The sequence below is a fragment of the Bos indicus genome, chromosome 2 (genome assembly GCF_029378745.1).
Source record: "Bos indicus isolate NIAB-ARS_2022 breed Sahiwal x Tharparkar chromosome 2, NIAB-ARS_B.indTharparkar_mat_pri_1.0, whole genome shotgun sequence".
In the NCBI taxonomy this organism is placed as follows: Eukaryota; Metazoa; Chordata; class Mammalia; order Artiodactyla; family Bovidae; genus Bos; species Bos indicus.
The window spans coordinates 6,918,075-6,945,460 of record NC_091761.1 but is presented as its reverse complement, the minus strand read 5'-3'; the positions used below and the strand labels follow the sequence as shown (position 1 = coordinate 6,945,460).

At 36.9% G+C, this 27,386-nt stretch overlaps 1 long non-coding RNA gene across 2 annotated transcripts in view; it reads right to left on the bottom strand.

Annotated features, from left to right (window-relative positions):
- The window catches only part of LOC139186868 (uncharacterized), an 86,379-nt gene that overhangs the window by 9,657 nt on the left and 49,336 nt on the right, over positions 1 to 27,386 (bottom strand). For both annotated transcript variants that reach the window (XR_011570484.1, XR_011570486.1), the window contains one exon: positions 14,792 to 14,973. This is a non-coding gene — a long non-coding RNA (uncharacterized lncRNA). The remainder of the gene's footprint in view (positions 1 to 14,791; positions 14,974 to 27,386) is intronic.

Below are 27,386 nucleotides of genomic sequence, written 5' to 3'. Positions count from 1 at the left end.
GCAAGAGTCAGACATGGATTAACAATTGAACTCACCACCACCACTGGATATAATTCCCTGTGCCATATGGTAGGATATTGTTGTTTATCTACTCTCTATATAAGAGCTTACCTCTGCTGACCCCAACTTCTTACCCCATACCCCCCAACCCCCTCCCTCTTGGCAACCACAGGCTGTTTTCTATGCCTGTGAGTCTGATTCTGTTTCATATTTAGGTTCCTTTGTGTCATATTTTAGATTCCACAGAAGGGATATCATATTGTATTTGTCTTTCCTTTTCTAACTTACTTCAATTAGTATGATAATCTCTAGTTATATCAATGCTGTTACAAATAGCATTGCTTTGTTCTTTTTTATGGCTGAGTAGTATTCCATTGTATATATGTACTACATCTTTTTTATCCATTCATCTGTTAATAGACATCTGTTAATAGACAATATGCAAACATTGTTTCCATGTCTTGAGGAGCACTGCTGTGAATGCAGCAGTGCTATATCTTTCTGAATCACAGTTTTGTCTGGATATATGCCCAGGAGTAGATTACTGGACCGTATGGTAATTCTATTTCTAGTTTCTGAGGAACCTCCATACTGCTTTCCACACTCGCTGCACCAACTTACATTCCCACCAATAGTATAGGAGGGTTCCTTTCTCTCCACACCCTCTCCAGCATTGGTTATTTGTAGACTTTTTAATCATAGCCATTCTGACTGAAGTGAATTGCTACCTCATTGTAGTCCTGATTTTCATTTCTCTAATAATTAGCAGTGGTGAGCATTTTTTCACGTATCTGTTGGTCATCTGTATGTCTTCTTTGGATAAATGTCTATTTAGGTTGTTTGTTTTTTTGTTGTTGAGTTGTATGAGCTGTTTGTATATACTGGAAATTAAGCTTTGTTGATCATATTGTTTGCAGATATTTTCTCCCATTCTCCTATTTTGTAAGTTGTTTTTTTGTCTTGTCATGATTTCCTTTGCTGTGCAAAAGCTTATAAGTTTGATTAGGCCCTCTCACCCTGATTCTTGACATGGTCACTGGTCACTCCTCTCTGCTCTCAGGTGGCTCTTCATCCTCCCCTCTACCCTTCAAAGCTTTGGTTGTGGGCATTTCCCAGAGCTTAGAGACTAGACCTCAGTAGTTCAGATACTTCCTTGATGGCATTTTATTTGTAGATGAGTCATAAAACTGTATCTCCGGCATTTGCCTACCTTTTGTCATTTACCTCTCATCTTCCCTTTCCCTTTTCATTCTCAATGCCTTCCAACCACATTTTCTGACTGCCTACAGAAAACTCCCAACAGATGCTATTTAAACACTGAACTTGATCTTCCCCAGTCTCTCTTGCTCTCATGTTTTATGTATGTGCATGCATTGCCCTCAAAATGAAATGCCAAATTCCTCAAAGTTAGGAAGATTTTTACAATTACCTTAGTATATACCTCATCCTTCTGTTCTCCCTTCAGCCAAGAACAGTATTCTAACCAGGTTGTTAGCCAATAAATTCTTATGTAATATTATATTTTTGTGAATAAACTACTCCCTTCTCATACAACCACCAGATTTAATTCATAATTATACATATGGTATGTATAATAGGATACAGGAATTCTATTTATTAATTATTAATATATTTTTTCTAATCTACTCCACAATGGATTATTACACAGTGGATCTGAAACAGCCTATGTTAGAATCATTGTTTACATTTTCCTCCTCATTTAGTTTTTTGAGGCTAGTACCTGTGTGTTATGTGTTTCCATATTGCTAGAGACTGACTCCCACTAGGAGCTTATCATAATTATTTGTCAAAAGAATAAATATTTTTTAAAAAGAAAATACAAGAAATATTTTCCAAAAAGGATTTTAACATTTAGTGGATTAATCCTTTTCTAACAAAGTCGTGATTTATATTCACAAGGAATAAAGTGGATCAGAGCAGGGATAAATGGAGGCCACAAATTCAGATATGCAATTAATGCAAATGTATTTCCCATTACTCCAGTGAATTGTTATTATGAGTCTGAATGTCAGGCTGAAGCTTCCCCTTGAGTCTTTTTGAAGGTTCCCCCAATTCTGCAGCATTTTGTTGAGGTTTAAAGAAGAGTAAAGGATTTTGTAAGGTTACGAATTGGGGAAGATGGGGAACTAACACAGCCCTAACGTCACTTCTCATATAAAGGTTACAGCAGAGAAGTCCCGCAGGCCGTGGGATTACAGTCTTTCTGAGGTACCTTCCTGCCCATTCTTAGAGCACAGGAATGTGTCCACAAAGTTTCCCAGTCTCCATCTGCTAAAAGCCTCACGTTGCTGTTTCCTTGATAGCATCTTACCAAATCCTGTCCTCTCAAGGACACTGCCAGAAAGCAGAATTGAACAGTCAGATCTGTAGGATGCCCTCAGTCTCCCAGGCTTTCTCTTCCTAGCCTAATCTATTTTCTTCTAGTCGCGAAGCAATTCTCCCTTCAGAAATCCAGCCAAGACGCTTTCCTTTGTATTCACATTCCCTTTGTTGTACCAATTTCACAAAGCCTTCCTCCATTATGGGGTTTAGATTTCTAAAACAAAAGACAAGTTTTGTGGTTCCAACCAGCCATATCCCTTCCCTTAGACAGTGATCCCAGAACCAAATACTTACTTGACTAGGAAAAGAAAAGGGGAAAAACACAATGCAAAGTTTAAAACTAGGTTACTGTGTCAGTATATTATCCCGTTCTGTTTTTCCCAGATCTTTCCATCATTTATCTTCTCTTTCCCTTTTTCATTCTCACTGCATTCCCACTTCATATTACCCTTTTATGGGCACTTACCTCACACTTGGACTACATCAATATTCTCCTTGAGTCTCCAGTTCATCCCAGCATCCACCATTTCTTTCCTCTACAAAACCAATTATCACGCCTCTGTATAATCTTCTACTCTCTGTGACAGAAAGCATAAATTCTCCTGCCAACTTGAAATATTTGCATGTTAAGTTATTAATATTTCAACCTAACTTATTTTCACCCAGTTGGGAGCATTCAACCTCTTTTCTGAAAAGACAAATCTTTTCATTGCTCCCTCCATGTTTACAGTACTTGTTCCTGCTTCTGTGCTTTAACTCACATCATTTGTCTCATCTTAAATGCCCTGTTTTCTCCTCTCACATATATTTCAACCAACATTTAGGACCAACTATAAATTCACTACCACAACCCAGTCTCTCTTATGCACATTAGTTTTACCCATAGGGCATGAATTTCCTAATTTAAAATTTAATTATATATTATATATTTTTGCACTGCACTTTAATTATTCCACATTTTTTGTTTTTTGCACACTCCACTAATTACATGCTCCCTGTCAACAGGGAGCATATATTCTCATTTCCTTCATTATACCCAAAGCAGAGTCTGACATGCAATAAATTCTAAATCAATACTTGTGTGGCGGAAAGGTCATTGTAATTACTTACCAGTGTCGCTCCTCCCAACCTCTGCCTATGCCTCCTTCCTCCAACATGCACACAAACAACACTTCTAACTGATCTCCTTCCTCAAATTAGGAGGTGGCAAAGGAATTCTATAACTCTCAAAGTAGAGTTGTTCCAGCAGAAATGCAGAAAAAAATAATAATACATGATGGAACCAATTTTTAGCTCTTGACTTTCAAAAGTTTTATAGCCCACACAGAGACAGCAAAAAGTCAGAAAGTCTATAATATAGAGCACAAAATGCATGCTTTAAACAACTGAAGGATGATGAAGAAAGAAATTAGCTCTCCAATCTAGGAAGAAACTTTTAAAAATAATAATAGCGTGAGATGCGTATGTGAGTCTCTTAGAAGAGACTCTGCCCTCACTTCTTCCCATTGCAAGAAGGTGTAAATAGAATCTCTAGTAAATTTAAGTACTGAAAGCTTATTCTTTGTTTCCCATCTGCTGCCTTGAGAAGAAGCAAGCTAACAGGCTCCAAATATTCACTGGCAGAAGGTTATAGAAATGACTTCATGCATACTTGGATGACTTAAGGGCTTCAAGAAGTATGGAGAGCCTTGAACTAAATGGGTGAATAAAACTTTTTCACTTTTTGAAAGAGGTCAAGCAAAGAGAAAGTAAGTCCACCAAGTGCACTGCAAAACGACTAAATTTTCTGCCCCTAGATAGAGCAGAAGTTGAAAATGAAGCTTAGGTTGAGTTACAAAAAAATAAAGAGAGCTACTTTGCACATTCAAAGTTATTACCTGAGAAATATTATACCCAGTACTGTATTTATGATTAAGTGATTAATTCATTGATCAATTCATGATGAAATAAAAGGTTGAGCTAGACTCTGAAGTTGAAAACACAATTTCTGAAAGGTCCTAAGTCCATTTTAAGAAATCTATTAAAATATTCATAAAATTTAAATAATGATATAATCTCATGAATAAGAAAAACACCCTCAGAAAAGTACAAATGGCTTCCCTGGTGGTTCAGACAGTAAAGAATACACCTGCAATGTGGGAGACTTGGGTTCAATCCCTGGGTTGGGAAGATCCCCTGGAGTAGGGCATTGCAACCTACTCCAGTATTCTTGCCTGGAGAATCCCCATGGACAGAGGAGCCAGGCGGGCTACAGTCCATAGGGTCACAAGAGTCATACACAACTGAGCAACTAAGCACATGTTTATACCAATAAATGTAACATTTGAATGAGAAAATGAAAATTCAAGTCATCACATAGTATTATATAAATATCATGACAGAATTGAGAATATACTGGACTATACTTTTAAGACATTTGTCTGTTTTCACTTTTACATGGGCTAGGATATGTAGAATGAGAGTCCATGATTTTTAATACTACAAAATAATTTATGCTCAAGTCTTTTACAAATCTATCAACTGCCACCATTCCCAATGTCTAAAAGCAAGAATTTTGTCTATGGAGTCTAGGTAATTATATAATGAGTTTATAAGGTCACCAGGCTATTATTAAAGAAGAGTGTAGAGTGTTATAATGTTTCAAACCAGTAGAAAAAAAAGTATTCAACTTAGGTCTTAAATAAATAGACCATTTTTCCCTTTCCTCACAGTTTGTCTCCTAATTTTACCAACAGCATTCTGTCAACCCAGTACACTAGAACCACGATGATGGAAAACACTGGTCATTTGTCTCCTTCTTATATTTGATGAGTTACTAACCCAAAGCACAGCTGGATGATGATTAACTACTTGTCTTAGTGCAAAATATTCCAGTTGTGTCCTCACTGTCAGAATTTTTTCATTTTGATTTATAACTTTCCTGGCAAGCATATTATTAACTTTACATCTCTGTAGTTAACTGCCAAATGTGAACAATAAGTTATTCAACATATTAGCCTCCCTATTCTGAATAAGCCCAGGTTCTACTTGGTAAGAAAACATTCAGCAGAAACTACTAATTATGGTAGGAAAATACTCCATATTTTGAAATTAGGAATCCAAACTCACAGATCAATAATTGAATGTTATTAATATAAGCCTGGTTAAAGTGCATTTTCACTTCAAACATTTTTGAACTTGTTTTCAATCTCACTGAATAATGTTTAGATCACGTTTTTAAATATCAATTTTAAGTCATTAAGAAAGGAAAACAAAAATTAATTTCTTATACCATGTATAATCTTTGAGAAATAGGTCTTCAAGAGAATATTCTGAAACAGATGGAAACAAATTCATTTCTTTTAACACTGATTTCTAAATGGTAGTCAAAAGACCATGTAGAAGCCTCAACTGAGGCAGATGCCTTGCTGGAAAACACTGACCACCTCTGATGTGCCTTTCTTTATTCTCCTAGCCACTAGATCAATGTTGAGGGCTGTGTTACCATACCTGACTTGGGCATTGCTGTCTCTACTAAGGGGAAAGGGGATTTTTCCACCAAAGATGCTATAAGGCCTTGCTAATATGAACTGGTAAGAAGCAGGACAGCATGCCTTGAAAGTCCTGAACCAGGAGGGGATCTGAACTTAGAGCTGGATTTGTTTGTTTTTGGCTGAGCCTGTGAGGCATGCAGGATCTTAGTTTCCCAGCTAGGGATTGAACCCACACCCCCTGCAATGGAAGCACAGAGTCTGAACCATTGGACCACCAGGGAAATCCCAGGAAGAATTTGTTGATATGGGGGCATGCTCTGTGACTCAGGATTTAATGCCCTGGCATGTTCTAATATGCTGCTGGGATGAATCTTGGAAGCTTGAAAAAAAAATAATAATGATGGCTTTCTATTAAATCTAAGATGCCAGAACTGATAGGCTGCTGAAGGAAAGAAAAAAATGACCCAGTGAAATGAACATGGCAAAATGAGTCCATTACATAAGACGTGAGAACCTACCAGCTGACTTTTCCTGGAAGGGGCCAGAGAAGATTTCATTAACTATGGTGATAAGAAATGCAGTGGAAACAGAGATGCCACCCTTAATGAGAAGCTTAGTGGTGGCTGGCCTCTGCAGGCTGAGGCTGATGGCAGGACATGCTGCTACGGAACCTGGCTCCCCAGTATCAGCAAAGAAGATGGGATTCCAGAGTAGCAGAGACAGCTGGTAGCACTTAATTGTCAGAGAAAAGATGCATGTAATAACTGTAACTGACAGCGTAGTTGAAATGGTGGCATCCAGGGCATCCTGACCCACAGTGAACTATCATGATGACGAATATAGTCCATGGTTCTAAAGAGCAAGACAAATAAACAGTAAACAGGGCGTTTCTTCACATGATTGATACATGCACATATACATATACACATAATATAAATAGATTCAAGAGAGATCAAAAATGGATGAACAGAAAGATGATATCAGCTGCCCCAGTGGAACTAATCAAATGCTGCAATCTCTCACCAACCTTCTATACCTGAGCCAGTTCTTAGACAAGTCATCGATTAAAAGAGAGATCAGATGTCTGTAAGGAAAAATTCTCAAATACCATAGTAAGTGAAGGTAGCAGTTCCCTCAGTTTTTTCCCACAGTGACCTAGGATCATTCATTGTTTACATGTATATTTTTCAGATCATTTTCCATTATAGGTTATTTAAGTTATTGAATATAGCTCCCTGTGCTGTATAATAAATACTTGCTGCCTATTTTATGCACAGTAGTTTGTATCTGCTAGTTCCAAACTCCTAATTTATCCCTCCCTCCCTTTCCCCTTTGGTAATCACAAGTTTGTTTTCTCTGTCTGTGAATCTACCTCTGTTTCATACATAGATTCATTTGTATTTTTTATATTCATACTTTTATATTCCATCTATGTGGTATCACATAATATTTGCATTTCTTTGCCTGATTTACTTCACTTAATATGAAATTCTCAAATAATGTAAATATTTTACATAAATATATATGTATATATTTTATAAAATATATATTGTTTAAATGTATATATATTGTATAATATATATTTAATATAATATACTATATACAAATATATATAATATGTATAAAACACATATCACATATATTTATAAATTATGTACATTTGTATATAATATAAATATATATTTTATCAAGTGAAATGGCAACCCCTCCAGTATTCTTGTCTGGAAAATCCCATGGACAGAGGAGCCTGGCAGCCTACAGTCCATGGGGTCACAAGAGTCAGATACAACTTAGCGAATAAACTGCCACCATATATAAAACATCTTAAACCAGCCACCTATTGACGGGTGCTTGGTTTGTTTCCATGTCTTGGTTTTGTAAATAGTGCTGCTATGAATAGTACTGCTTTTGAGTTAAAGTGTTCATCTTTTCTAGATATATACCCAGGAGTGGGTAGCTAGATCCTGTGGTAGCTCTATTTTTAGTTTTTTTAAGAAACCTCCATACTGTTTTCCATAGTGTCTGTACCAATTTATATTCCCACCAACAGTGTATGTGGCAGGGTTGGGGGGGACCAGGATCTTGTGAGGCCTACCAAATTCAGAATCTAAACTGACTCTGATAACAGAACCACAATAGATACCCCACCCAAGAAAAATAGAAAATCAAGAACAATACTGAACAATACTGCATTTCAGATAGGACAGTTTAGTGCCAATCTCAAAGGCCTAAAAAAAATGCAGTGAAGGTGTTTACTATTAATAACCCATTTAATTCACCAATTTGGCCATAAAAATTAAATGGAGCATGGCAGATGACAGTTGAGTTCAGTTCAGTTCAGTCGCTCAGTTGTGTCTGACTCTTCGCGACCCCATGAATCGCAGCACGCCAGGCCTCCCTGTCCATCACCAACTCCCGGAGTTCACTCAGACTCACGTCCATCGAGTCAGTGATGCCATCCAGCCATCTCATCCTCTGTCATCCCCTTCTCCTCCTGCCCCCAATCCCTCCCAGCATCAGTCTTTTCCAATGAGTCAACTCTTCGCATGAGGTGGCCAAAGTACTGGAGTTTCAGCTTCAGCATCATTCCCTCCAAAGAAATCCCAGGGCTGATATCCTTCAGAATGGACTGGTTGGATCTCTTTGCAGTCCAAGGGACTCTCAAGAGTCTTCTCCAACACCACAGTTCAAAAGCATCAATTCTTTGGTGCTCAGCCTTCTTCACAGTCCAACTCTCACATCCATACATGACCACTGGAAAAGCCATAGCCTTGACTAGACAGATGAATCCCAACTTTAGCTTTTTTGCTAAATGTAGTGTATTTGGCAGATCAACATGGATGGCTGTCCTCTGCAGGCTGAGGCTGAAGGCAGGACATGCTGCTCTGGAACCTGGCCCCAGTATCAGCAAGGAAGATGGGATTCCATCCAGTATGTGATACGGAGCTACTGGTCTGGTAAATAACTGGTCAGGAAAGAGGCTAAAAAGCAGTTCTCACTTACCAGAGACCAACAACATGATACATTTATGGCATCGCCCAGGGCTACGTTGAATCGCCTCTCTTCTGTCACTGTATAGTCTTAATGTATCTTGATTACCTGGACCTTCCATAGGTCCTTTAATGACTTTCTCATTGGTCTAGTTTATTGATAACAACATGGCAAATAGAACTGATAAGCAGAAAAAGGCAAGTACTCTGATGGCAAAGAAAATGGCAAGTAACATACATGAGCTCCTAAAAATGGGCATTAAGTCCTACAAAGTCCCAATTTACCAGTCAATTGCTTAGAACTCCAGCAGTATGCTAAAATATCCTTTTCAAGATAAAGAACAGGTTATTGTGCTTTGCACTTCCTACTGCTTAGAAGCATAGCACCTGGAGGGCTTTATGAATAGTGTTTCAACTCACTTATCATGTGACTCAAAAGAGGGCTTTACAGTAAATCGAGGCTGACATACAAATAGTCCTGCCACTTGGGCCACACAGCCCATCAGACCCGTAATTTAAAGGAATTTATGTTAATCTACATAATCAACATTATGTAGAGTCTCTGGGAACACCCAGTGGGAGAGCTGCAGCAAAGAACTCCAAGGTTCTGGATCAAAGTCATGCCATCTACAGTAGAGAACTGTATTCTATTTAGAAATCGGTTCCTAGCATGCTATTGAGTCATGGTGAAAACTAAGCGTAAGACCACAGAATAGCAAGTGACCATTGACAATAGCTTCCCATAATGAACTAGATTCTGTTAGACCTAAAGATGTCATAAGGTTCAACGGGCCTGTGTGTGTGCTAGTTGCTCAGTCATGTCCAACTGTTTGCGACCCCATGGACTGTAGCCTGCCAGGCTTCTCTGTCCATAGGGATTCTCCAGGCAAAAATACTGGAGTGGGTTGCCATGCCTTTCTCCAGGGGATCTTCCCAACCCAGGAATCAAACACAGGTCTCCCACATTGCAGGCAGATTCTTTAACATCTGAGCCACCAGGAAAGCCCTCAACTGGCCTAGCAAAGATATGTCTTTCAAGATAAGCTTCATACAGGTATACCTAGGACAGAAAGAAGAAAATTTAGAAGACTCAGTAAGCTTCATGATTAGGTTTATTATGTACCAATAACTCATCCTTTTCTTACACCTATGGGCTCATAGAATAGTTTCTTACAGCCAGCTAACAAAGGAAATTAAAAAAAAAAAAAACAGAACTGGTTCACAGATTACTAGATATGTTGAGGCAAGATTAGAAATAGACTGTGGCTGTACCAACTGAAGGGTGGAGCCCAACTTAAGGGTGGCCCTGAAAGACAGTAATGAGAAATTCTCTCAATGAGCAAAACTTGGGTCAGTGTATCTGGTCATCCAGTTCATCTGAAGACAACTGGCCAAAGATAAGGACATACATGGACACATGGACAATGAAAAGGTGGTTTGACTGGTTGGTCAGAGGCCAGGAAAGAGCAAGACTGGAAGATCAGAGATAAGAAAAAAAGTCTTAGAAAGAAGTGTTTAGATGAGCCTGTAGCAGTGGGCACAAAGGTTGAGCATTCTTGAAACACACTAAATGCCCTTTATAGAGCATCAACTGCAAAAGACATCCTAAATAACAGGTACACAGGATTACTTATCCAGTGGCTGTCTGCCAGCCTCTGCACTTTGGCACACAAGTACTTCTTCAATGGGCCCAAGAATGAAGTAGTGGTGGTGGAAGAGATGAACCTATACACAGGCTCAGTACCATGGGGTCCCATGTGTACACACACACACACACACACACACACACACACACACACATCACATGCTCTTTATCCATTCATCTATTGATGAACATAATTAAGGTTGCTTCCATGTCTTGGCTATTAATTAGTGCTGCAATGAACATTGAGATGCAAGTATCTTTTCAAATTATGGTTTTCCGGATATATGCCCAAGAATGGAATGAAGAATCATTGGTAACTCTATTTTTAGTTTTTTAAGGAACCTCCATACAGTTCCCCACAGCGACTAACCAATTTACATTACCACCAACTGTTTAGGAGTGTTCCTTTTTCTTCACACCCTCTCCAGCATTTATTATTTGTAGACTTTTTGATAATGGCCATTCTGACAGTGCGAGGTGATACCTCACTGTAGCTCTGATCTGCATTTCTCTAATAATTAGCAGTGGTGAACACTTTTTCATGTTTCTGTTGGCCATCTGTATGTCTTCTTGGGAGAATATCTGTTTAAATCTTGTGTCCATTTTTTGATAGGGTTTTTTGTTTTCTGATATTGAGCCATATGAGCTGTTTATATAATTTGGAAATTAATCCCTATGGGTCACATTATTTGCAAATATTTTCTCCCATTTCGTAGGCTGGCTTCTTTTGTTTATGGTTTCCTTTTCTGTGCAAAAGCTTTTAAGTTTAATTGAGTCCCATTTGTTTGTTCTTGTTTTTATTTCTATCACTCTTAGAAGTAGATCCAAAAAGACGCAGCTGCAATTTGTGTCAAGGAGTGTTCTGTCAATGTTTTCCTCTAAGAGTTGTATAGTATCCAGTCTTACATTTAGGTGTTCAACTCATTTTATTTTTATGTATCGTGTTAGAAAATGTTCTAATTTCATTTTTTTAATGTAGCTGCCCAGCACCACTTACTGAAGTGACTGTCTTTTCTCCATTGTAAATTCTTGTGCCTCATTTATCATAGATTGATTGGCCATAAGTGCATGGGTTTATTTCTGGGCTCTCTCTCCTGTTCCATTAATCTATATGTCTGCTTTTTGTTGCCAGTACCACATTTTTTGAGTACTATAGCTTTGTAGTATAGTCTGAAGTCAGAAGGCCTGATTCCTCCAGTTTTGTTTTTCTTTCTCAAGATTGCTTTGGCTATTGAGGGTCTTTTGTGTCTCCAAACAAATTTTAAAACACTTTGTTCCAGTTCTGTGAAAAATCCCATTGGTAATATGATAGTGATTGCACTGAATATGTAGGTTGCTTTGGGTAGTATAGTCATTTTGGCAATACTGATTCTTCCTATCAAAGAATATGGTATATTTTTCTATCTGTTTGCAACATCTTTAATTTTTTTTATAAGTGTCATATAGTTTCTGGAGCACAGGTCTTTTGCTTCCTTAGGTAGGCTTACTCCTAGGTATTGTATTTGTTTTGATATGATTGTAAATGGGATTGTTGCCTTAATTTCTCTTTCTGCTATTTCATTGTTAGTACATAGAAATGCAACAAACTTCTATATATCAATGTTGTTAAAGAATTGATATTTTAAAATGAATTATTTCATGGTTCTACTTCAAGCTTATGTATGTCCAGTTTTTTAAACTATTTATATTATTCAAATTTTCATACTTTATATATAAAACATTGAAAATGAATAAAAGCCTTTTTCTTGTTGTTCTGTCGCTATGCAGTGTCCAACTCTTTGTGACTCTATGGACTATACCATGCCAGGCTCCTCTGTCCTCTACTATCTCCTGCAGTTTGCTCAAATTCCATTGAGTATGAATAAAAGTCTATCTTTCACTGTTTGCTAATACATATGAAAAACTTCTGCAATTATATCTAAGAAACTATAAATGACAGTATTTATGCAAGTAAACTAGCAGGAGAATTTTCCTTTTAATTTTAAGTCCTTATGAAAAGTCTGAGGGTTTACAAAGACCATGAATTACTCACAAAATCATCAATAAGCACATACAGATTTCTCCAAAAAAATACACTCATTATAAAGTGGAATTTTTCCCTTTTTTCTTCTGATGAAGCATTTTTGCATAAGCTTGTATATTTTAAAATTACATTTCAAAAGATAAGGTTTGTTGACTTGTTTAGCCATTACTTCATCTTTGGTTTGTAGATTTTTATAATATGCATACAAATAAGTTTTATTTTTGAATGCTTTTCATGAAATTACATCTCTCACATTTGATGTTAGGACTGTTACAGAGGGTGAATTTTGCAAGCCAGTCAGTTAATATCAAAGGCAATGACTTCATATTTTGGGAAAGTTGACATATGTTTTAAAAGTTTTTCACATACTACATTTGGCATAACTTCAGAAGGCCCTATATTGTTCTGGATCATTTCGTGGCAAAATTAATTTCTGTATTACTTCACTTTTTCCTCCAAAGGATGCCATTTTTTTTTCTATTCCAGTTAAGTAGACATTAATATCTCAGCAGGGAGAATATGACTTTTTAAATAATAGTTTTTTTGGTCCCAAACATTACATTATTGGTTACAGTTACTATTTACTAACCAGAAAATGTTCTTTACAGTTCAGTTCAACAAACATGTATTGATCATTTTATATACCACAAACTGGATAAAGCTCAAGACTAACAAAGAAAGCTATGTTCTCTGCTGTTTGAAATATTCATCAACTAAAAGAGATATCTAAAGAGAATTTCAATACGATCACTGAAGACTAAGGACCCACAACAGACAAAAACTTCTCTCATTTCTACTTTTCAAAATAAATATATACTCTTTAGTTTAAATTTATCAGTTTAAATTTAATTCTAATTCAATTATACATTCCTACTTGGTAAAAATCCCTTTAGACCTTTCTTTGTGCTAGACTTTCCAAATAGTTATGAATAATCTGACTCAAAATAATATTCCTTGTGAATGACAGCAGTGAGAAAGGCCTGGGAAGAAATACGGCAGGGACATAAGAGTTTCAGCTTCATGTGAAACAAAATTTGATATGAGAAGCTTAAATTCTAAGAGAACAAGAAAGGACATAGCTGATACAGAAAAAAAAAAGAGAGAAAAGGAAAGAAGTGAGGTAAAGAATATGAAAACTAAATCAGTTCTGTAACTCCTGTACACTGCACACGGAAGTATCTCCAACTCAGGAAATGCCTTTTATCTCCCACTTGACTAAGGTCATGGCATGGCTTACAGATCCCATTTTGAACTTTTTTTTAAGCAATGGGACAATATGTCATTGATTTTTGCTGTGAAAACACACAAGTGAAAAGAACTTATCCTTGAAATTGATTTCTTTTTTTTTCAAGAAAATGTCCCATGAAGAAATAGAAAGTAACCTGCACAAACCCTGTCTAAGAAAAAAGCCATAAAAGAAGTATCAGGTCAAAAGACAATTACAAATTAGAAGAGAATACTGTAAAGAAAACATAATATGAAAAGTGAAATGACAATTGCATACTGCATGAGTGATAAGGTATGGGTTGGGCACAAAATTCACTAAATACTGAATTATTAAATTATCATTTTCATATATTTTTTCTTACCTAGGGAAATCTCAAAGTTTACATAGCTTTATTGAGGAAGAAAGATTCAGATTCCTATGGTTGTTGAAGCCCAATTTTACTGTTTTTTAGTTTTAAAATCACTTAGGAAGAAATTGATCATGACCTCAAAATAATCTTTAATAAATTTTACATATCATGTTTAAATAAATGACTGCTAGAGAATCAATTTAATGGAATAACTCAAGAGCTATATTTATAGAAAACATAACTGTTAATAGATGCATTGCTTCAAAATAATTATAAAAGATCCACTTTTTCCTTAGTATTATATGATATATTATTCTCCATTGAAAGTGTGCATTCAGGTCAAGGGACATGTGAACTAAGGAAGACATGAATGAATAGGTTAATATAAATGCATAAATCTTCAGGGCATAATAGTTTATAAACTGTTCTTTCACACTATAGATCTCTTTAAAAATAGTTTCTAAACAAATGAAAATGAAAGCACCTTAAAGTTAATAGGAAATTTGACTGCCTCGTAGATTGAATTGTCCCATATGCACAGAACATAATGTAAGCAAAATATTATATGCCAGAACATGAGTGTATCCAAATATAGAGTATACATGTGTATTCACATATATGAAGTACATGGAGAAAATTCATACCTAAAACTAACAAAAATGGGAAACAGGCATTCAAAAGGTCTGTATTCCAAAATGGCCCTACAAAAGTAAATTGATGTGTAAAATGTAAAGACCTACTTTGTGCTTTGCTGTGCTAAGTCACTTCAGTCATGTCCAGCTCTTTGCAAGCCTATGGACTATAGCCGACCAGGCTCCTCTGTCCACGGGATTCTCCAGGCAAGAATACTGGAGTGGGTTGCCATACCCTCCTCCAGGGGATCTTCTCCACCCTGGGACTGAATCCACGTCTCCTGTGGCTCCTGCATTGCAAGAAGATTCATTACCACTGAGACACTAGGGTAGCCGAAAATGAAGATAAAAGAGTTACTGAATAAACTATTTTTTTATTTCTACACAAATTTCCTTTATCAAATAGCATTACTTCATAACTATATTTTGCTGGATAGCTTGAAGGTCCTATTTTATTAATCAATACTGTGCATAGATTATAAATAACTATTGATTTCATGTTTGTTTAACACAAAATGGAGGTAATGGCTTCTTCTGTCAACTAATATGATGTCTATGTTTTGTTTGTTGCATATGTTATACATTATTTATCAATGTTTAAATTCTTATATACAGACTATTACTTTCCCAAATTACATTTTGCCCAGTACAGTACTATTTCTTATATAGGAGGTCTAGAAGGGATCTCTACCTAACTGGTCCAAGTTCTTGCCTCAAGGTAAGTTCAAATGGTGAATAAAGAACACAACTTAATAAAACTGTCATATTTGAAACTAATTACATAGACATCTGGAATTCAGAAGACAGTAAATAAAAAGGAAAAACTAGTTTATACTTCATGACCCTTTCTACTAGCATGTTAATAAAGGTCTAAGATTAGCAGAGGTCAGAATAATGGAAAAAAATTTCCAAGTCTTCCTGATGAGCTTTCAACTAAACCCAAACTTCAAATTGGCTCTCATTTTTCTCATCCTACAAAAGGAGAGTAAAATCTCTCTGTGCTTTTCTAATTTTCTGGCATACACTGAGACTTTTCCACAATGCGGGTAAGCAAAGTCTACCTTTATGGCATCAATAAAATATTATGCTTTATTTTATTCTTTGACTTTCCCTTTAGTAAATACTTGAATTTTTTATGCTTATGTTATTATTATTCAGTCACTCAGTTGTGTCCAACTCTTTGTGACCCCATGGAATACAGCATAGCAGGCTTCCCCATCCTTCACCATCTCCCAGAACTTGTTCAAACACATCCATTGAGTCGGTAATGCCATCCAACCATCCCATCCTCTGCCGTCCCCCTCTCCTCCTGCCTTCAATCATTCCTAGCATCAGGGTCTTTTCTAATGACTCAGTTCTTCCCATTATGTGGCCAAAGTATGGAAATTTCAGCTTCAGCATCAATCCTTCCAATGAATATTCAGGACTGATTTCCTTTAGGATGGACTGGTTGGATCTCCTTGCACTCCAAGGGACTCTCAAGAGTCTTCTTAAACACCACAGTTCAAAACCATCCATTCTTCGGCACTCAGCTTTCCTTATAGTCCAACTCTCACATCCATACATGACTACTGGAAAAACCATAGCTTTAACTAGATGGACCTTTGTTGGCAAAGTAATGTTTCTGATTTTTAATATTCTGTCTAGGTTGGTCCTAACTTTTCTTTCAAGGAGTAGTTCAGTTCAGTTCAGTTGCTCAGTCATGTCCAACTTTTTGCTACCGCATGGACTGTAGCACGCCAGGCCTCCCTGTCCATCACCAGCTCCTAGACTTTATTCAAACTCATGTCCATTGAGTCAGTGATGCAATCTAACCACCTCATCCTTTGTGGTCCCCTTCTCCTCCCACCTTCAATCTTTCCCACCATCAGGGTCTTTTCTAATGAATCAGTTCTTCGCATCAGGTGGCCAAAGTATTGGAGTTTCAGCTTCAACATCAGTCCTTCCAATGAATATTTAGAACTGATTTCCTTTAGGATGGACTGGTTGGATCTCCTTGCAGTCCAAGGGACTCTCAAGAGTCTTCTCCAATACCACAGTTCAAAAGCATCAATTCTTCCATGCTCAGCTTTCTTTATAGTCCAACTCTCACATCCATACATGACTATTGGAAAACCATAGCTTTGACTAGATGGACCTTTGTTGGTAAAGTAATGTCTCTGCTTTGTAATATGCTGTCTAGGTTGGTCATAACTTTACTGACAAGGAGTAAGTGTCTTTTAATTTCATGGCTGCAGTCACCATCTGGAGTGATTTTGGAGCCCAGAAAAATAAAGTCTGACACTGTTTCCACTGTTTCCCCATCTATTTCCCATGAAGTGATGGGACCGGATGCCATGATCTTAGTTTTATGAATGTTGAATTTTAAGCCAACTTTTCCACTCTCTTTCACTTTCATCAAGAGGCTCTTTAATTCTCCTTCACTTTCTGCCATAAGGGTGATGTCATCTGCATACTTGAGGTTATTGATATTTCTCCCAGCAATCTTGATTCCAGCTTGTGCTTCATCCAGCCAAGAATTTCTCATGATGTACTCTGCATATAAGTTAAATAAGCAGGGTGACAATATACAGCCTTGACGTACTCCTTTTCCTATTTGGAACCAGTCTGTTGTTCCATGTCCAGTTCTAACTGTTGCTTCCTGACCTGCATACAGGTTTCTTAAGAGGCAGGTCAGGTGGTCTAGAACTGCCATCTCTTTAAGAATTTTCCACAGTTTGTGGTGATTCAAAGGCTTTGGTATAGTCAATAAAGCAGAAATAGATGTTTTTCTAGAACTCTCTTGCTTTTTCAATGATCCAGCAGATGTTGGCAATTTGATCTCTGGTTCCTCTGCCTTTTCTAAAACCAGCTTGAACATCTGGAAGTTCACAGTTCATGTATTGTTGAAGCCTGGTTTGGAGAATTTTGAGCATTACTTTACTAGCATGTGAGATGAGTGCAATTGTGCGGTAGTTTGAACATTCTTACAGTCCATGGAATTCTCTAGGCCAGAATACTGGAGTGGGTAGACTTTCCCATCTCCAGGGGATCTTCCCAACCCAGGATCAAACGCAGGTCTCCCATATTTCAGGCGGATTCTTTACCAGCTGAGCCACAAGGGAAGCCTATGGGTACATACATCTTTTTGAGTCAGAGTTTTTATTTTCTTTAGATGAATACCTGGAGGTAAAGTTGCTGGATCGTATGGCAGTTCTACTTTAACTCTCTAGAGGAAACACCACACTGTTTGACACAGAGATTGCACCAGTTTACAGCCTCACTAACAGTGCATGAGTGTTCACTTTTCTCTCTATCTTTCCCAAAACATATTTGTTGACTTTATGATAATAGCAATTCACAAAGAGATGAGATCTCATTGTGGTTTTGATTTGCATTTCCCTGATGATCAATGATATAGAGGATATTTTTATGTGTCTGTTGGCCACCTATATTATCTTGTTTGGTTTTCTTCTAAGAGCTTTATGGTTTCAGGTCTTGCATTTAATTCTTTAATCCAGTTTGAGTTTATCTTCATATGTGGTGTAGAAAGTACCTCAGATAGATTCTTTTACATGTACCTGTGCAGTTTTCCCAGTACCATTTATTTAAAAGGCTGTCTTTTCCCTACTATACATTCTTGCCTTCTTTCATTAACCATACTAGTGTGGCCTTATTTCTTGGCTCTCTATTTGTTCCACTGATTTATTGGTCAGTTTTGGTTTCAGTGCCATACCGCTTTCATTACCATAGTTCAATGTATGGTTTGAAATCAGGAAGTGTAACACCTCTAGCTTTGTTCTTTTTTCTCAAGATTGCTTTAGCTATTTGTGTTCTTCATACACTCTATGGGGGTCACAAAGAATCAGAGAAGACTTACTGACTAAACAACAACAGGTATTTCCATACAGATTTTAAAATTATTTGTTCTAGTTCTGTGAAAAATGCCATTTTATTTTGATAGGATTTACATTGAATCTATAGATTGTGTATAGGTAGTAGGGTCATTTTAGCAATATTAATTCTCCCCATTTATGAGTACAGTATAAGTTGTTTTTCCATGTGTTTTTTATACTCTTCAGTTTCTTTCATCAGTGTCTCATAGTTTTCTGAATTTTTTACCTCATAGGTTATATTTATTCCTGATTTATTCAGAAATAAGAACAAGAATAGTATCTTATTCTTCTGATGCAATTATAAATGGAATTGTTCCCTTAATTTCTCTTTCTGTTAGTTTGTTGTTAGTGTATAGATTTGCAACATATTTCTGTATATTAATTTTGTACCCTGTAACTTTACCCTGCCTCCTGAGCAACCTGTATGTAGGTCAAGAAGGAACAGTTAGAACCAGATGTGGAACAAGAGACTGGTTCAAAAATGGGAAAGGAGTATGATAAGGCTGGATATTTTCACCTTGCTTATTTAACTTATATGCAGAGAACATTATATGAACTGCTGGGCTGGATGAATCACAAGCTGGAATCAAGATTGCTGGGAGAAATATCAACAACTTCAAATACGCAGGTGAAACCACTCTAATGGCAGAAAGTGAAAAGGAACTAAAGAACCTCTTGATAAGGGTGAAAGAGGAGAGTGAAAAAGCTGGATTGAAACTCAGCATTCAAAAAACTAAGGTTTTTGGCACTCAGTCTCATTACTTCATGGCAAAGGGAAGGGGAAAAGTTGGAAGCAATGACAGATTTTATTTTCTTGGACTCCAAAATCACTTCAAACGATGACTGCAGCCATGAAATTAAAAGACGCTTGCTCCTTAGAAGGAAAGTTATAACAAACTTAAATAGCATATTGAAAAACATAGACATCATCTTGCTGACAAAGGTCTGAAAAGTCAAAGCTATGATTTTTCCAGTAGTCATGAACAGATGGGAGAGCTGGACCATAAAGAAGGCTGAATGCCAAAGAATTGATGCTTTTGATTGTGGTGCTGTAGAAGACTCTTGAGAGTCCCTTGGACTGCAAGGAGATCAAACAAGTCAATTCTAAAGGAAATCAACCCTGAATATTCATTGGAAGGACTGATGCTGAACCTGAAGCCCCAGTACTTTGGCCACCTGATGCGAAGAGTCGACTCACTGGAAAAGACCCTGATGCTGGGAAAGACTGAAGGCAGGAGAAGTGGGCAGCAGAGGATGAAATGGCTAGATAGCATCACCAACTCAACAGACATGAATTTAAGCAAACTCTGGGAGACAGTGAAGGACAGAGGAGTCTGACATGACCTAGTGACTGAACCACAACAACTTTACCAACTTCATTGGTGCATTTTATTAGTTTGTTGTTAGCATTACTAGGATATTCTATATATAGTGTCATGTCATCAGCAAACAATGACAGTTTTACTTCTTCCTTTCCAATTTAGATTCCTCTTAATTTTTTTCTTCTTTTCTGATTGCTGTGGTTAGGACTTCAAATAATATGTTGATTAAAAGTGCTTAGAGTGAGCATCCTTTTCTTATTCCTGATCTTAGAGGAAAGGCTTTCAGCTTTTCATCATTGAGTATGATGTCAGCTATAGATTTGTCATATATGGCCTGATTAAATTGAGGTATGTTCTCTCTATACCAACTACATTGAGAGTTTTTGTCATACATAAATGATAATTTTGTCAAAAGCTTTTTATTCTTCTATTGAAATAATTATGATTTTTATCTCCAAGTTGTTAATGGGGTGTATCACATTGATTTGTAGATCTTGAACCATATTGCATCCCTGGAATAAATCCCATTGGATTATGGTGTATGATCTTTTAACATATAATATTATTGAATTTACTAATATTTTGTTGAAGACTTTTGTATCTATGTTCATTAGGGATATTGGTCTGTAATTTTTTGTGTGGTGTCCTTGTCTAGTTTTGGTATCATGGTGATGCTGGCCTTATATAATGAGATTAGAAGCATTCCTTCTTCTTCAATTTTTTGGAATAGTTTTAGAAGAATAGGTATTAACTTTTATTTAAAGGTTTTGTATGACCCACCTATGAAACCATCCAGTCCTGGAATCATGCTTGTTTGGAGTTTTTTTATTGATTGCTTACACAATTTCACTACTGGTAATCAGTCTGTTCATATTTTCTACTTTTTCTTTTTTTCTTTTTTTTTTTTAAATTTTATTTTATTTTTAAACTTTACATAATTGTATTAGTTTTGCCAAATATCCAAATGAATCCGCCACAGGTATACATGTGTTCCCCATCCTGAACCCTCCTCCCTCCTCCCTCCCCATACCATCCCTCTGGGTCGTCCCAGTGCACTAGCCCCAAGCATCCAGTATCGTGCATCGAACCTGGACTGGCAACTCGTTTCTTACATGATATTTTACATGTTTCAATGTCATTCTCCCAAATCTTTTTCGTGATTCAATTTTGAGAGATTGTACATCTCTAGGAATTTATCCATTTCTTCTAAGTTATCCAATTATTTGGCATATACTTGTTCATAGTACTCTCTTATGATCCTTTGTATTTCTCTGGCATTCATTATAACTTCTTTTTCATTTCTGAATTAATTTGGGGGGAACTTTCGCTACTTGCTTACTGAGTCTGGCTAAAGGCTTATCAATTTTATCTTTTCAAAGAATCAGCTTTTAGTTACATTGATCTTTTCTATTATTCTTTAGCATCTAATTCATTCATCTCTACTCTCAACTTTAGTATTTCCTTCTTTCTACTAACTTTCAGGTTTGTTTGTTGTTTTATAGTCCCTTTAGGTATAGGGTTAGATTGTTTACTTGAGATTTTTCTTACATCTCCAGATATTTGAAAGTCATCCCTAGTAACTGAAAGTCCTTCAATGCCCTTACTCCTTTCCTTTACAGTTCCTACCTTGACAAGTAGGTCTTGACAATACCCAGGGCAAAATTAGCTCCTCTAAACCCTTCTCTGAACTTGAGTTGTCAATTATTCTCCTCTGTTCTTAGAGCACTTTGTACACAGTTATGTTGCACTCACTGCTTCATGACACTATTACTAACCTGCCATAAACTACATAGATGATCCTCAAAGACAGGAAACACTGATATTTTCCTGTTTGTGACCCATTTCTTGAATAGTACCTATACAAAGTAGAGACTCCAAAAAATATATTCTGAATGAATAAATGCACATTTGAACAAATCATTGACTGTCTAAAATGAATTCAGGATACAATCAAGAGTCTTTTTTAGGTTCACACTATTCTCATTGCTCCATCACCCAATTCTTGTGTTTTGTTTTTTTTTAACAAGGCTCACTCAAAAGTGACAATCCTGCAGCTTCTGTATTTCTCTGTCATAATCACTCCACCCTCTCCTCATCCCTGCTGCTGCTGCTGCTAAGTCGCTTCAGTCGTGTCCGACTCTGTGCGACCCCATAGACGGCAGCCCACCAGGCTCCCCCGTCCCTGGGGTTCTCCAGGCAAGAACACTGGAGTGGGTTGCCATTTCCTTCTCCATCTCCTCATCCCTAGAAGTGGCAAATACCTTAGGGAGAATTTTTTTTTATTATTTCAAAGACTCATACATCATTACAGAATAAACACAACAGTTACATGATTTTTTTCCTTTTGTGAATCATTTATTCAATAATTTTTATTGCGTAAATGAGCTAGATTATTCTGAGGCTTGAAATATGTCTATAAATCACAACTGACTCACTGTTTAAGGATATAAGAGGTGCCCACCAACTAATCAAATCCCTTTTGAGAGTTATCTGAGTTAAATCTGGAGAGAAATGATTTACATTTTAAAATGTTATCATTTTTGCTATTTTTCTCTCTTTTTCCTGAAGAATATACTTCCTGATCATTGTGAAAAGGGAAATCTTCCCCTCCTTGACTTCTACATGACCAGTTTCAGAAGTAATTTCTTTTTTAATGTACATCTATTTATATCCTACTGTTTACATAAAATATTTGAAGCAGTTTATAACAAAACACATAAAATAAAATTAGAAAAGAGCTGCCATGGAATAGATAAATATGATATTAATAAGAACAATGTAGATGCTGTCATTTCAATTAAATTCTAATTTTGGGTTGCCTGAAAGCTAAGGTACAAATGAAAGATAAAATGAGTAATCTATTTTCATTATTTACAAAGGAAAAGAAACTAATGTGATAGATACTAAGCATAAGCAACGGTTTTTCTGGCCCTGAACTCTCAAAGTTCTCATTTGAAATTTGATATATGCAATATATATATATGAAATTTCATATGCTCAAAATCCTCCAAGCCAGGCTTCAGCAATACGTGAACCATGAAATTCCAGATGTTCAAGCTGGTTTTAGAAAAGGCAGAGAAACCAGAGATCAAATTGCCAACATCCGCTGGATCATCAAAAAAGCAAGAGAGTTCCAGAAAAAAACATCTATTTCTGCTTTATTGATCATGCCAAAGCCTTTGACTGTTGATCACAATAAACTGTGGAAAATTCTGAAGGAGACCACCTGATCTGCCTCTTGAGAAACCTATATGCAGGTCAGGAAGCAACAGTTAGAACTGGACATGGAACAAGAGACTGGTTCCAAATAGGAAAAGGAGTATGTCAAGGCTGTATATTGTCACCCTGCTTATTTGACTTATATGGCAGAGTACATTATGAGAAATGCTGGGCTGGAAGAAGCACAAGCTGGAGTCAAGATTGCTGGGAGAAATATCAATAACCTCAGATATGCAGATGACACCACCCTTATGGCAGAAAGTGAAGAGGAACTAAAGAGCCTCAGGATGGGGAACACATGTATACCTGTGGTGGATTCATTTTGATATTTGGCAAAACTAATACAATTATGTAAGGTTTAAAAATAAAATAAAATTAATTAAAAAAAAAAATAAAGAGCCTCTTGATAAAAGTGAAACAGGAGAGTGAAAAGTTGGCTTAAAACTCAATATTAAGAAAATTAAGATCATGGCATCTTGTCCCATCACTTCATGGCAAATAGATGGGGAAACAGTGGCTGACTTTATTTTTTGGGCTCCAAAATCCAAAATCACATCAGATGGTGATTGCAGCCATGAAATTAAAAGATGCTTACTCCTTGGAAGGAAAGTTATGACCAACCTAGATAGCATATTCAAAAGCAGAGACATTACTTTGCCAACAAAGGTCTGTCTAGTCAAAGCCGTGGTTTTTCCAGTAGTCGTGTATGGATGTGAGAGTTGGACTATAAAGAAAGCTGAGCAAAGAAGAATTGATGCTTTTGAACTGCGGTGTTGGAGAAGACTCTTGAGAGTCCCTTGGACTGCAAGGAAATCCAACCAGTTCATCCTTAAGGAGATCAGTCCTGGGTGTTCATTGGAAGGACTGATGCTGAAGCTGAAACCCCAATACTTTGGCCACCTCATGTGAAGAGTTGACTCATTGGAAAAAACTCTGATGCTGGGAGGGATTGGGGGCAGGAGGAGAAGGGGACGACAGAGGATGAGATGGCTGGATGGCATCACTGACTCAATAGACATGAGTTTGAGTGAACTCCGGGAGCTGGTGATGGACAGGGAGGCCTGGCGTGCTGCGGTTCATGGGGTTGCAAAAAGCCGGACACGACTGAGTGACTGAACTGAACTGAATATGCAATATGAAATATTGATTGCTATATTTAAAATGGATAAGCAACAAAAATCTATTGTATAGCAAATGGAACTATGCTCAATGTTATGTGCCAGCCAGGATGGGTGCGGGGGTTGGGGGAGAACTGATACATGTATATGTATGTGAGTCCCTTTACTGTTCACTTGAAACTATCGCACCATTGTTAATCTTCTATACCCCAATACAAAATGATTTTGATGTTAAAAAATTTAATTTAAAAAGAAAATGAACTTTACCATCAGCAATTATGTATATAATATTTGCTAGAAAAAATATATCACTGTTATTTTATTATATTTTCAGTTCAGTTCAGTCACTCAGTAGTGTCTGACTCTTTGCGACCCCATGAACCACAGCACGCCAGGCCTCCCTGTCCATCACCAACTCCCGGAGTCCACACAAACCCATGTCCATTGAGTCAGTGATGCCATCCAACCATCTCATCCTCTGTCGTCCCCTTCTCCTCCTGCCCTCAATCTTTCCCAGCATCAGGGTCTTTTCATTTAATCAGCTCTCTCCAGTAGCATATTATATTTTACAGATATATTATTAAAACAAAACTCAGTGAAGATGATTGTACAACAGGCTAAGCTATTATGATACAAAATATAATCTTCCTGTGACTCAATTTCTCCAAAGACATTTGTCAGAGTATCTAGGAAAGTGGTTCTTAATTCCATTGGAGCTTTGAATACTTTTATGACTCTGCTGAATACTACACTATTCTCAGCACAGAAATGCACATGCACACCCACCTGCCTTTGTATACAATTTCAAGGAGCTCATTGACTCCTTGAAACCCACCCATAGATTCCCAAGGACAAGTGTAAAGATGGATTAGACAGCCTTAAAAATAATTTCTCTATATATTCCAGAAATGAATTTTGATTAAAGATGAGAAGTAAATGATTCAGGGCTGCAGCTTCACTAAAATTCCTAAAATATTTAATCTGAATGACTCTGAAAACCCTCAGGGCAAGATTCCTTCATCTGATGATAGTAACTTTCCTTATAATAACTGTATTTCTCTGCTGAGGCAACATCACTTTTTGTTTCTGCAGGTATTTTTTATAGCTGGATGAAAGGGGATCTTTAGCCTCTGGTAACTGAACTGATGTAAAGTTGACTTTTATTATTAAAGGCTAAACGGGACGACAGAGAATGAGATGGTTGGATGGCATCATCATCTCGATGGACATGAGTTTGAGTAAGCTCCGGGAGTTGGTGATGGACAGGGAAGCCTGGTGTGCTGCAGTTCATTGGGCCACAAAGAGTCAGACACAACTGAGCAACTGAACTGAACTGAACTGAACAGAGAGGCAGGGTACAGAGGTACCTAAGACAAAACCAGTATGTCCTCAAAGAGATATTTGAGATTTACTGCAGCTGAAGAAATGGTAGCTGATACTGAATGCTTTTTATGTCCTTGATACTTTACAGACATTATTTCATTTAATTAATAAAACAAATCAGGCAGTATCATATACGCTAGTAAAGTCATACTCAAAATTCTCCAAGCCAGGCTTCAGCAATACGTGAACTGTGAACTTCAGATGTTCAAGCTGGTTTTAGAAAAGGCAGAGGAACCAGCGATCAAATTGCCACATTCACTGGATCGTTGAAAAAGCAAGAGAGTTCCAGAAAAACATCTATTTCTGCTTTATTGACTATGCTAGGCTTTAACTGTGTGGATCACAATAAACTGTGGAATATTCTGAAAGAGATGGGAATACCAGACCACCTGACCTGCCTCTTGAGAAACCCATATGCAGGTCAGTTCAGTTGCTCAGTCATGTCCAACTCTTTGTGACCCCATGGACTGCAGCATGCCAGGCCTCCCTGTCCATCATCAACTTCTGGAGTTTACCCAAACTCATGTCCATCGAGTCGGTGATGCCATCCAGCCATCTCATCCTCTGTTGCCCCCTTCTCCTCCTGCCCCCAATTCCTCCCAGCATCAGGGTCTTTTCCAATGAGTCAACTATTTGCATGAGGTGGCCAAAGTATTGGAGTTTCAAAATATTGACAAAATCAATATTCAATCTAAGGTTGTTAATTCTGAGCTTACTTACTCCTTACTCTGCTTTGCACACTAAGACTGGAAGGAGTTGGGAAACCCTACATTCTAACTCTTCCCAGAAAAGTAAATAAGATCGAGTTTTTGGTTAATATTACATCTCTGGCATTATGCTAGAAGTCTTCCCTTAATGGAATCTCTCATCTACTTCCTCAGTAGTTATGTAGTTTTTTATTTAACCTGATTTGTTCAATATGCACTAGTTCTTCTTGAATTTTAGAATATGGGAATCCTCTTAAAAGGAACCATAACAAATGGTGAAAGAAATAGTCTCAGTATTTAAAAGTAGTGATTATCATTATTGCAAGGAATTTGGACTGTGGGTTTTCAGAATTGCTCACATGAAATATTCTAGGAATGTCAATGATAAATGGAATAAGATATGGGATCTAGGGGAGGTAAAAGAGCTGTTCCAGAACCTACTGGGGTAAAAAAAGAGCATTGAGTCTCCCTTGTTTGGAATATAGACTGTGCTTAAGTTAAAAATTGTCACACAAAACTTTTCTTCCTTACCTTTACATGAGCTAAAAAATAAAAATACTAAACTATTTCAAGCTACAATTTTTAAAAATAAATTCAGTAAAAATAACATTAAAAACTATGAAGATTTAAGGCAAATCATTCAGTGTTATAACCAGTGGGGTGAGAATAATCCTGGCAACAGAGTTTTGCAAAGTACCTTGATCATATAGTGCATTAAAATCTAGGCATATGTTTAGTAGTTCTTTCATATGCTTCCTGGTTCAGAGAATCAAGAAAACTGTTAGAAAGTTATGGTTACCAAAGGGGAAAGGGGTGGAGAAGCGATAAATTAGGAGTTTAGGATTAGCAGATATAAACTACTAGATATAAAATAGATAAACAACAAAGCCCTACTGTATAGCACAGAGAACTATATTCAATATCCTGTAATAAACAATGGAAATGTAATAAATGTAATAAACAATGGAAAAGGATATGAAAAAGAATATACACACACATATATATATGCATATATATATATATATATATCTGAATCACTTTGCTGTAACCAGAAACTCATACAAGATTGTTAAACAACT